The 12,305-nt window shown below is 39.7% G+C and overlaps 1 protein-coding gene across 2 annotated transcripts in view; it reads right to left on the reverse strand.

Annotated features, from left to right (window-relative positions):
* Window positions 1-12,305, reverse strand: part of abcf3 (ATP-binding cassette, sub-family F (GCN20), member 3) — a 101,113-nt gene that overhangs the window by 79,755 nt on the left and 9,053 nt on the right. The window contains exon 2 of one of the 2 annotated variants that reach the window (XM_060834074.1): window positions 3,036-3,129. The exons of the other annotated variant lie outside the window; for it this stretch is intronic. The gene's annotated coding sequence lies outside the window, so the exon portion shown is untranslated. The remainder of the gene's footprint in view (window positions 1-3,035; window positions 3,130-12,305) is intronic. 2 annotated transcript variants of the gene reach the window in all.

Genomic DNA, 12,305 nt, shown 5'->3' on the forward strand with positions numbered 1-12,305 from the left:
AAGGTCACAAAAGTTCTAAAATGTATAAAAACTTGCCAAAGAATTATATCAAAACTTCATGGATAGTCCTGAAAAATTGTTCATGGCGCATCATCTCTGGGTCTCTCAAATGCAGCAAGACTTTACAGTTATTATGTACAGTCCTCACAAAAGTGAACTCCGATTTGAAAAGGACAAGTGCACACCATTTTCGAAGCTATTACGTGATATGACCTAAACATAAAGTTGCCAAACTAACAACAATGTCATTGATAGCAAATAATGTCAAAGTGCTTCAACATTCATTAGTTTACTTACACCAGCTGCAATGTACTATCGGTATCAGGGAAACAATGTTATTGTTGAGGATATAGCCATACCACAATTTATCACCATTGATAAGATGACACTCAAGTTATTGATAACTTCAGAAATATAGGCTCCTCAATCACTCTCAGTCTGTCATTCAATGTGGAAATCACAAAGCGCATTGCAAAAATTGTAGCTATTATGTCTAAAAAGTCTTATCATGTGTGGACTAAGAACACTAAATTTCAAGGTTACAAAAAAGATAGTCCTCAGAGGACTCCTCCACAGTGATGAGACTGAGAGTAACATTCCCTGTAAGCTACATGCATGCATGACCATGTAGAAGCTCAAAATAAAACACATGCATACCATTGCAAACACTATCATTTTAATTTTTGTACCTTTGATTGAGGACTAAAGTGGGGAAAAAAGAACCGTTTTAAATCAAAGACTATGGAAGGAATCACAGCACTTGTAATAGCAAGTTGCTAAAACTCATTGTGATGTTTACACTGCTGTTTTTTTCAGGTGGTAGAGAAAGATATTTGTAGACAGCACAACACCATCATTGCATTGAGAGTGAAGGTCGGTGGAATGTTACACCTCATTGTGTCAGTGAATGGGAATTCTAGCCCCACTATTCCCAGGGTTGTTACAAAAATTGTAAAGCCATTTAAAGTACACAAAGTTCTTAATTTATCTGCGATGCACTCAAATCAACAGAAAACCTGGACCAGATTTCTGTATCATATAATGGATTCTAACCACAGGTAAACAACGGTGAACACTCGACATATAATTCTGCTCGTGAAGACACTAAAACTTTTCTAAACTTTACATTCCATCTTAATGAACAATTCTCTCTTTAGCATTTATCTGCAATGGAATTGCAGAAAAAAAACTGTCCATTAGTCCTTTCACATTGCATAATGTGATGGGCAGCTTGGGCAGCTTGCTCTCCAGTTAATTCCTCAATGTATTGACCTTAAAAACCATCATGTATACATTCCATGAAATCCGCCTCCACAGTATCATTGCTAGTTTGGTTTGTCCAATCTATATGGAGTCACCAATGATTGCAGTTGTACCCTTATTGCATGTATCTCTATGTTCCTGTTTATTTCCTTCCCTTGCATTCCTGCTGTAGAGGCTGATAAACAAGCCCCGTCCAAGATCATTCACCATAAAAAAAAATTTGCTGTCTTCAATTTTCCATTTTATTTTATGAAGAACATTTAGGTTTCTCATATTATAATCCTTCGAAGATTATCCCTTGGCCAGGCATTGACATGTGATCAGTTTATATGGTTTATTGTTTTGCCAATTTGACAGGTTAGTGATCCTCTGGCCCTTTAAGATAATATCTTAACATAATATCTGTTTTGAAGGATATTTGAAAAGGACCTGTCCAGTATTTTCTCAGACATCCCCTGATATTCTATGATTTGAAAGATCATGTCAACAAAAAGTAACATAAACTAAGGCACTAAGATGCAAAGTTCAAAGTCACCATGAAAAGCCAAAGGATTAAAGTTTCAAAGTGAACAAATGTATTAGGAACTGAAAGAGGACATCTGTTACTGAGCCTGTTCCATTCTAAGAGGTTTTCAGAATGCTGCCTTCAGTTACAGTCTCCCTGCTATAGAAAATATGTTGTTAAACTTGAAAGGGTTTAAAAAAAAAGTTAAAATGATGTTGCTGGGATTGGAGCATTTAGGCTATAGGGAGAGGTAAAACAGACTAGGACTTTTTTTCCCTACAGCATCAGGGGCTGAGGGGTGAACTTATAGTTTTATAAAATCATGAGGGGCATGGATAGGATGAACAGCTAAGGCATAGGTTGAAGGTGAGGAAGAAAGATTAAAAAGGATCTGAGCAGCAACTTTTTATACAGAGGTGATACATATATGAAACAAGCTGCCACTACAACATTTCAAATAACCAGATGGGTACACAAACTTCTAAGGGTTGAGGGGGATATGGGCTAAATGCTGACAAATGGGACTAGATCAGGTTAGATTATTTGGTCAGCACAGATGAGTTGGACAGAAGGCTCTGTTTCCATGATGTATAACTTTATGACTGTGTTATACGCTAAGCCTATCAACCTGCCTTGTTTTACACCCTTGCCATTGCCTCACCAAAATTATCTGATTTTAGTAGATAAAATAAGGCAAGTCCCAGCAGCTACTGCAATTTTGGGGAAAGAATTCCACATTGTGTATCACTTTTTGCAAAGAAGTGTTTCCTAACCTTTCTACCAAGTGGCCTGGTTTAGATTTTAAGATAGAAAAGCTTTCTACCTAACCTGTTGATTCCATTTTTAAAAAAATCAAAAATCTCAAACAAATCACACCTTAATCTTAATCTCCCATATTCCAAACATAAGTCTTGAGGTCTGAATACAGTTTGAAAGGACACAAAATATCATTTAATAACAGCACAATCTAACTCATAGATTATAGCTGACCATGGCAACGTAGTTAGAAGTAGGAAGGTCAGGATAAATAAGGTAAGAATGTGGTTACACACCTAATGGGAGAGGTGCAAAACAAGGGAAAATCACTGATACGTAGATGGGTTCAAGAACAGAAACGGAGGAATTTGATCGGTGGATACACAGTGTCAAGTTGTGTTTCTGTCAAGTACTTTATTTTATAACAAAATTCAAGAGTATCTAGTTCTACAAAGCTGGGGAGGAAAACTGGGCTAATTAACTTGGGTTCAGATGAAAGGTTTAAAAGTACCTTTCCCAGTTGGGAAGCTGAAGATCGGTGCCACACTTCAACCTTGCTCATCGTCACAAACAGCCCTAGTGACCTTAAAAACTCCAAAGGAAACCTAATGGGGATCATAGTGGAAAAAAAACAAGTCAAGTTCTGACAAACATTTGAATAATTTTAGTTGGCTTAAAAGTCGTTGAACTTTCAGTATGGAGGAAAACACAATTTCAAAAATCCCTGATTAGAGATAACAGTGACAGCTGTTCAAAGAAAAATAGAATTAACATTGTATAAAGTCTTTGGTAGAATACAGAAACAGAAACATTGTACTATTTAATCAAAAGATACAGAAAGAATATAGAATTTGAAAGATGCTATAGTCTTAGAGTATGGACTTGCTCAGCTCTCCCGAAGTCCATTTTGAAAACCAAAGAACTGTAGCATTAGCATTCGATGGCACCAAAGCCACATTCAGCCTACGTCCACTTATGACAATCGAAAGATTTATGTTCAGTGCACTATTTGATCTCCAAACAAATCTCGTAAGGCTGTAGGATTCAGTTAGTTAAAACAAAATACTACGGATGATGGAAATCTTAAGTAAAAGCAGAAAGTGCTGGAGAAACAACAGGTCTGGCAGATCTGTGGAGAGAGAGACACACACAAAGTTAATGCTTTGAGTCCAAAGGAATTCAGTGCTGCTCACTCTCCTGTTGTGTTGTATCAGTAACATCCACAGCCCAGGAGTGAATTTTAAAAAAGAAGAAATGGAATGAGAGGGTTATCCAGACTTCCACAGAACATGATAAAAATAGAGCTATGAATCCTGTTGCTCAAGTTCCCTCCTAGTGTGTGTTTGCCTCCTTCAGAGAACTATATTGAGCTTGGTGAATTAATATATCAGAAAATCACATGAATGAAGCTATGTCCTATCACTCAGGGTACAACCATGAGTTTTAGGCACAGCATAATTCAAATGCTATTTTGAGTTTTGCTTAACTTTATATTTCAATGACGTGAAGAGTACAAAGTCAGAAGTCACACAACCCCAGGTTATGGTCCAACAGATTTATTCCTTAATCAGGTGAAGTGAAGGGTAGCACACAGGCACAGAGCATTTCTGCCTACATATATTGTACCTGTGTGCTTCTCTCCACTTCACCTGATGGAGCAGCGCTCCAAAAGCTTGTGATTTCAAATAAACCTGTTGGACTAACCTGGTGTTGTGTGACTTCTGACTTTGTCCACCCCAGTCTAATAACAGCATTTTCACATTAGGGAGTACATGCAACAAATGTTGACATTGTGGAAGCATGGTATATTTGTCCCCTTGCCGAACATGGATTGCTACCCAATTTTAAGAATTGCAAAATGAAACTCATTGGCTTGCTTTCAGAGATGAAAAGTAAAACCTGAACTTGGTCCAGCTACTGAACAGTATCAGCTGTCTTGTGACACTACTCATTAAGATAGATGAGATAGCAGTACTCTCAACTTTAGTCCCAGTTCAATGCCCAAACTGAGAGCTGGGAGTTGCTGAGCAGTGGCAAATAGCTATATCGACGATAATTTAGGAGGCTACAATGGGGTCTTATTGCTACGGGGTGTGTGTGTGTGTGTGTGTGTGTGTGTGTGTGTGTGTGTGTGTATGAGAGATCCCAGGACTGTCTTATCACTTGTTTTGCTGTGCAAAGTATCTCCACACCATTAAATCAATGTCCAGAAAAATAACTGATTGACCGATCTCTTCAGTGCTTCACTTGGTTAATCAGGGCAGTGAAAAATTGGGGAAAACAATCACACCTTGATGACAGTCACCACTGGACAGTTTTGCCACTTCATTGGAACTCTCAACCTCAGATAACAAAGGGTGGTATGGGGTTGAGGGTGCACTAGGAGAGAGCTAATGAATGACTTTGGCAACATGTTGTCTAATGATAAAGTTTACAGGCGATAGTGACATTCAAAATGTCAATAGCTCTGACTTCCATTCCCAGTTTAAACAAGAATATGAGCTCAGACAGAACACTTGGTATTTGGGACACTTAGAGTCAAAGAATCACAGAGATATGCTGCATGGAAACAGGGAAATTGTAGGGAAATAGATGGTGACATCTTGCAAAATCTTAAGATTACAGAGGAGGAAGTGCTGCATGTCTTGAAACTGGTAAAGGTGGATAAATCCCCAGGACCTGATCAGGTGTACCCGAGAACTCTGTGGGAAGCTAGAGAAGTGATTGATACAAATATGTCAGCAAGAGGCCCATCATCAATAGTCATAGGTGAGGTGCCTGAAGACTGGACATTGGCAAACGTGGTGTTGCTGTTTAAGAAGAGTGTAAGGACAAGCCAGGAAACTACAGACCAGTGAGCCTGACATCAGTGGTGGGCAAGTTGTTGGAGGGAATCCTGAGGGGCAGGATGTACATGTATTTGGAAAGGCAAGGACTGACTAGGGATATTCAACATGGCTTTGTGCGTGGGAAATCATGTCTCACAAACTTGATTGACTTTTTTGAAGAAGTAACAGAGGATTGATGAGGGCAGAGCGGTAGATGTGCTCTATATGGGCGGCACGGTGGCACAATGGTTAGCACTGCTGCCTCACAGTGCCAGAGACGGGGGTTCAGTCCCTGCCTCAGGCAACTGTCTGTGTGGAGTTTGCACACTCTCCCAATGTCTGCATGGGTTTCCGCTGGGTGCTCCGGTTTTCTCCCACAGTCCAAAAATATGCAGGTTAGGGGAACTGGCCATGCTAAATTGCCTGTAGTGTTAGGTGAAGGGGTAAATATAGGGGAGTGGGTCTGGGTGGGTTGCTCTTTGGAGGGTCAGTGTGGACTTGTTGGGCCAAAAGGCCTGATTCCACACTGTGTGTAATCTATTCTAAAAGTAAGGCGATCGACAAGGTTCCCCATGGGAGACTGATTAGCAAGGTTAGATCACATGGAATTAGGGAGAACGAGCTATTTAGGTACAGAACTGGCTCAAAGGTAGAAGACAGAGGGTGGTGGTGAAGGCATTTTTCAGACTGGAGGCACTGTGACCAGTGGAGTGCCACAAGATCAGTGTTGGATCCTCTACTTTTTGTCATTTACATAAATGATTTGGATACAAGCAGAAGAGGTACAGTTAGTAAGTTTGCAGATGACACCAAAATTGGAGGTGTAGTGGACAACGAAGAGGGATCACAACAGGATCTTGACCAGATGGGCCAATAGGCTGAGAAGTGGCAGATGGAGTTTAATTCAGATAAATGCAAGGTGCTGCATTTTGGGAAAGCAAATCTTAGCAGGACTTGTACACTTAATGGTAAGGTCCTAGGGAATGTTGCTGAACAAAGAGACTTTGGAATGCAAGTTTATAGCTCCTTGAAAGTGGAGTCGCAGGTAGATAGGATAGTGAAGGAGGCATTTGGTATGCTTTCCTTTATTAGTCAGGGTACTGAGTACAGGAGTTGGGAGGTCATGTTGCAGCTGTACAGGACATTGGTTAGGACACTGTTGGAATATTGTGTGCAATTCTGGTCTCCTTCCTATTGGAAAAATGTTGTGAAACTTGAAAGGGTTCAGAAAAGATTTACAAGGATGTTGCCAGGATTGGAGGATTTGAGCTACAGGGAGAGGCTGAACAGGCTGGGGCTGTTTTCCCTCAAGCGTCGGAGGCTGAGGGGTGACCTTATGGAGGTTCACAATATTATGAGGGGCATGGATAGGATAAATAGACTCCCCTGGGGTTGGGGAGTCCAGAACTAGAGGGCATAGTTTTAGGATGAGTGGGGAAAGATACAAAAGAGACCTAAGGGGCAACCTTTTCACGCAGAGGGTGGTACAGGTATGGAATGAGTTGCCAAAGGAAGTGGTGGAGGCTGGTACAATTGCAACATTAAAGAGGCATTTGGATGGGTGTATGAATAGGAAGGGTTTGGAGGGATATGGACCAGGTGCTAGCAGGTGGGACTAGATTGGGTTGGGATATCTGGTCGGCATGGATGGGTTGGACCGAAGAGTCTGTTTCCATTCTGTACATCTCTATGACTCTATGATCGTTATAATCAACAAGTATCAATAGCAGAGACCAAGCCCTTTATTGTTATACAATGAATGTTCTTAACCTTGTTAACTGGATTCATCCAATGGATACTTTTTCCCTTGTTAGCTGATCTTGCATACCGAATTCTTCCACTATTATTAAATGGCTTTACATAATGACTGTTTTTTCACTTTGTTAACCTATTACCCTTGCCTCCAGCATGCCATTATGAACTCCAAGTTCTTATCTGATGTGAGTCATACTCAGCTGAACCTCATCACAACTCAAAACTTAACTCTTTCCTGCCTGCTTATACCTTGTACACATTTTCACATGCTGACTAGATATAGTAAAATTAATCCAGTCCCATTTTCCAGCACTTCGCCCATATCCCTCTAAACTCTTCCAATTCATATACCTATCCAGATGCCTTTCAAGTGTTGCAATTGTACCAGCCTTCACCACTTCCTCTGGCAGCTCATTCCATACACGCATCACCTCTTGCATGAAAACGTTGCACCTTAGGTTCCTTTCAAATCTTTTCCCTCTCTCCGTGAACCTATGCCCGCTAGTTTTGGACTCCCCAAAGCCAGGGAAAAGACCTTGTCTATTTACATAATCCATGCCCCGTATGATTTTATAAATCTCTGTAAGGTCACTCCTCAGCCTCCGACACTCCAGGAAAACTTGTGTATATTTTAAAAGACTATTTATATAGAACCTTCCACATTCTCAGAACATTACAAAACATCTCCCAATTAGTTAACTATTTTTGAAGAGTAGCTACTGTTGCTCTCAGGAAACACATAGCAGCCAATTTGAAATCTCTTCTCAACATGCAGCCTCTCTCATGGTAGGCTGGTTTTTTTCTTACAGTACAAAGCAGCTCTTAGATTGCTGTCTCGAACTGTAGAACTCCTGCAGAAATGCATATATTCTTGTCTCTCTGTCCATTTTTCCCCTTATTCTAGGCCAAATATTTTACTAGGCATATTGTATGAAATTGATCCTTCTTCTCCAAACAAACAGCTTCACTATTGCAAGGAAAAATTTAATATCTAGAATACAAGATTAATGAACTTGTAAATCTGCTGATACTCTGAATTGAGCTTTGCTACTTGACCTTCTAGTGTGGTTTCTATCACATCATTTAGCAGAGAAAGTATGGTGTAGATTCTTGAAGGCTGATTATCCTACCTCATTCACCAAAATTCACCTAAATATTTAAATGAAAATAGTAAAAGCTAGAACTATTCAGCCGGTCAGATAGCATCTGTGGAGAGACAGTACTTTCAGTATTTTCTGCTTGCTTTCAGATCTCTAGCTTCTGCGGTAATTTTGCTTTTGTAAAAGTTTAGTAGTATTATTGCTATGCTTTTTGTTCCCTCCCAACTTTCTTGGAGATGCTATTGCTGCAGAAGTCTCATAGTCCTTTGAACACATTTTAAATCAGCAACTTTTGAGTTAAGTTGCCAACACAAAGGCCTTTCTGACCTGTGATAGCATTGCACTGAACCCAATCCTCAACATTCACATCACAACTTTTAATGGAAAATAAATCCCCTTACAAAATCTCCCTAAACAGGCCAAAGGAAAGGATGGATAATAAGTTAATATGAGATACTAAGGATGGAACTTCCATGAGAGTTCAGACAACCTAAGGTACAGCCACCACCGCAGAGCTAAAGAAAGGAATGTACAAGAGGTCAAACTCATGATTACAGATATAGGGAAAAATGACAAAACAAAATTAAACAGAAATATGGCAACTTTAAATTTCAGGCATTAGGCTGCTTAACCAACTAGGACAGAGATGATGAGCCAGCAAGGAGAGGATGCGAGCAGATTTTTGGATGAACTGGATTTTTAGATATGTGAAGCAAGTGAGGCAATTCTGGAGAAAATTGGAGTAGGCAAAAATAGAAATGACAAAAGGAAAAGAGATCCACCAATTAGACACCAAGATTGAAAATACTAGTTTAAATGGAGACAAAAATTGGGGCAGAGTTCAGAATGGTCTGTTACAGTGTGGACTTTGCAAGAAGGATTAGTGGGCAAATACAATGATTCAACAGGCTTTAATCTTTCGAGGGAAAGTGGAGTAGGTTGGGCCCACATCCTCTGGAATTAAATGAAGTAGTAAAAATAAGATCCTGAGGGAACTGACAGTTTAGATCCTAAGAGAATGTTTCTGTGTGTGTATGTTTGCATATGGTGGGGGCTGAGGTGAGAGGCAAGTGGCATTCAGAACCAGAGGCTGAATTTAAAAATTGGCATAGAACATAGAAGGATACAGCGCAGTACAGGCCCTTCGGCCCTCGATGTTGCGCCGACCGAATCCTACCTAACCTATACTAGCCCAATAACTTCCAAATGCCTATCCAATGCCCGCTTAAATGACCATAAAGAAGGAGAGTTCACCACTGATACGGGCAGGGCATTCCATGAACTCACAACCCGCTGTGTGAAGAATCTACCCCTAACATCTTCCATTTAACACTGAAACAAGGAGATTCTTCTTTTCTCTTAGGAGGTTATTAATCTTTGGAATTCTATTTTGGAGGATGGGTATATTAGAATATACTCCAAGCTGAGTGAAAACTGTTATTCAATCATTATGGCAGTCAAGAGTTATGGAGAGCTGACAGGAAAGTAGAGCCAAAGCCACAATCATATTGAATACAGAACTGCCAGTATAGAAGGACCAAATGACCCAAGTATTGTATTCTTAACAATATTTACTTTGAACAAAACTGCAGTTTGCTCACGCTTGAATGCTAGGCACTCATTTTTCCAGAAAGGGGAGAGTGAGATCCCCAGGAGGATGAACAATGGCCGACTCTCTTTTCATACACCTCATGAGCACAAAGGCATGCATTACATAACCAACTTTATCCCAAATTCAGAACAGCTAACATAGTGAGGATTTGGTTAATTATAATTCAGCAATAAGGATAAGAAGAAGAAAATGACATAACAAGGAATTTCGATACTCCTATCCATAAATTAAGGAGTCGGCCCAAGAATGTGTTTCTCTCATTTTTTTGATATGATACAAGTGCTTAACTGAAGATAAGCTTGCTTATCTCTAGATATTTGTGATTTTACAGAACATGGGAGTTATAACTTTACTATTCACTGTCATGTGTTGACTTTAGCCACTTGTTCCCTTTTACACTACAGGTGTTTCACATCAGTTTATTTTTGCATGAATGAATATTCCAGGTGAAAGTCACAAGGATTAGCTGCTCATTTTAAGTTTGCAGTAAATGAAATGCAGAGTGAACCAATATCTTAAAAAAAGGCAGGAGTGAAAAATTGTTAAGCTCAAATCCAAGTTATCTATTTGTGCTTCATAGAAAAGTGATATCAATAGCTGGGCAAAAAGTAGCTTGTGAGGAAACTTGAAACATTGGTCGATGTACTATCAGAGACGGTTGGCTCACTTGAGCTGGACAAGCTGGAACGCATTTCTGCATCTGTCAACGTAACTTAATGGAGCCTCACCAAACTATTCATTTCATTCAATGGTTTGATTACAAAGCATTCTCAGAACTGCTCTATAGATGTACCCCACCCGAAACTCACCCCAGAGTCTGACATACAAAGTTCCATTTTATCACTTGTGCAACTGTGTTTGGCTGAGCCCCAAACTTTGTTTCCAACTAAACTCTATTTGCTAAGACTGGTGAATTCAAGAACCTTAGAGAGAGAGAGATGTACAGCACGGAAACAGAGTCTTCGGTCCAACTAGTCTTCGCCGACCAGATATCCCAACCCAATCCAGTCCCACCTGCCAGCACCCAGCCCAAATCCCTCCAAACCCTTCCTATTCATATACACATCTTCTGAAGCAGCAAACCAAATACAGCCAATACTTCTGAGTAATCTCACATTGGCATTCACCTCCACACTATTTGCTTTATTCTCTATCATTCAGTTATCTTTCTGAACCATTTGTATGGGTCACTTCAAAGGTTCACCTGAGAACAACTCTCATGCCTCTATGCTTTGAGAAAACAAAACTCAATTTGTTTGCCCTTCATTCTGTAACTTCCAAATATTCAAACTTAGAACAAGGATACAGAAAAGGGGCCTGACAGTAAACGGCAAATTAAAAACGGATGTCAAGAAACAATTCTGCAATGATGACTATTGGAGTAGTGTCTGGAGGAGGGCAGTGGGGCGAGATTCATTCAATAAGCAGATGATGTGATGAAAACTGGAAATAAATGGTTCACGTAAGGATGACCACATTACACTGCTTGATAACCCTCTTCAGTACTTCTCTTAGCTTGTCTCTGCTCACTTTTACTCAGTGTGGCCTCAGTTATCTGCTTTCTCAAGTTTTTGTTGGGCTGGACAGCATCCACTGAGCCTCAAAGGAATTTGACGAACAGGTTCTGCTAAATCTCAGCCTGGAAGTGTGATGATAGGCTTTTCTTTCAAATGACAGATTAGTCAATAACTATTCTTGTAATCTTGCTATGCAAATGAACATGGTAGATTTTCATACACTTGTTAAGATATTTATACATGCCAGGATTTTAAAGATAAATGTAACAATGAGATAATCAGTGGCTTTACATTCCCCTGCATATATTTTTAAAATTTTGCTAATCTCAGACCTGGAATACATCGAAGAAATGTTTTTAAAAATTCAGCTGCAATCATTGTTCAATTGGTTTCTGTGGAGAATATCAGAGATTAAGTATGAAACTCAGCCATAAATTTGGCAAACTGCTGAGCAGTTCGAGTGACCACTGTCCTCCTTCTTACGTTGTGATTAAGTTCAAGTCTCATGTGATTCTTTTTCCACAGGTACATGGAGTTCTTCCAAATTGAGGCCAAGACTCTATACAGATAGGCTTCGGTGATCAGGCCTAAAAGAGTTAACAGCTCTTAATTCAGTAAAAGGGTTCAGTTCTGGATCCTCTTTTGTTTGTCATTTATGTAAATTATTTGGACAAAAATATAGAAGGCATAGTTAGCAAGTTTGCAGATGATACCAAACTGTCTACTATGCCACCAAGTTAAGAAGGTTTTCTAAGATTACAAAGGGATCTTGATCAAATAGGTCAATGGGCTGAAAAATGGCAGGCAGAGTTCAATCTGGATAAGTGCAAGGTATTGCATTTTGGTATAACAAACAAGGGTAGGATTTATTCAATTAATAGTACAGCCTGGGTTAGTGCTGTAGAACAGAGGGACCTAGTGGTACAGGTACATAAATCTTTGAAGTTTGCGTCACATATACACAGGGTG

The sequence above is a fragment of the Hemiscyllium ocellatum genome, chromosome 13 (genome assembly GCF_020745735.1).
Source record: "Hemiscyllium ocellatum isolate sHemOce1 chromosome 13, sHemOce1.pat.X.cur, whole genome shotgun sequence".
Classification (NCBI taxonomy): domain Eukaryota; kingdom Metazoa; phylum Chordata; class Chondrichthyes; order Orectolobiformes; family Hemiscylliidae; genus Hemiscyllium; species Hemiscyllium ocellatum.